Source organism: Cystoisospora suis (assembly GCF_002600585.1).
Source record: "Cystoisospora suis strain Wien I chromosome Unknown contig_741, whole genome shotgun sequence".
In the NCBI taxonomy this organism is placed as follows: domain Eukaryota; phylum Apicomplexa; class Conoidasida; order Eucoccidiorida; family Sarcocystidae; genus Cystoisospora; species Cystoisospora suis.
In genome coordinates, this window is record NW_027153542.1 from 35,822 (window position 1) to 36,050 (window position 229).

Genomic DNA, 229 nt, shown 5'->3' on the forward strand with positions numbered 1-229 from the left:
AACGCAGGTTCTCCGTTATATCACATGTTCAGAGGAGTAATTGCGCATGCATGGGGTATCCTGATACGTTCGTAGGATGTTTTTCTGTCTATCCTTTTAACAGAGCACAATGGCTTCATTCTGCGTCATACTTCTCGTCGGCCTCTGTCGCACCGTAGCGTCTTTGCTTTTCTAGTTCATTACCGGGCTGCCTAATCTGTTGTACTTCTCCGACTTTTTGTGCGTCTCT

At 46.3% G+C, this 229-nt stretch overlaps 1 protein-coding gene across 1 annotated transcript in view; it reads left to right on the forward strand.

The window, feature by feature from the left end:
* CSUI_001836 (uncharacterized protein) overlaps positions 1-229 on the forward strand; it is a 1,893-nt gene extending 1,664 nt beyond the window's left edge. The window contains exon 3 of the mRNA XM_068062039.1: positions 104-229. The gene's annotated coding sequence lies outside the window, so the exon portion shown is untranslated. The remainder of the gene's footprint in view (positions 1-103) is intronic.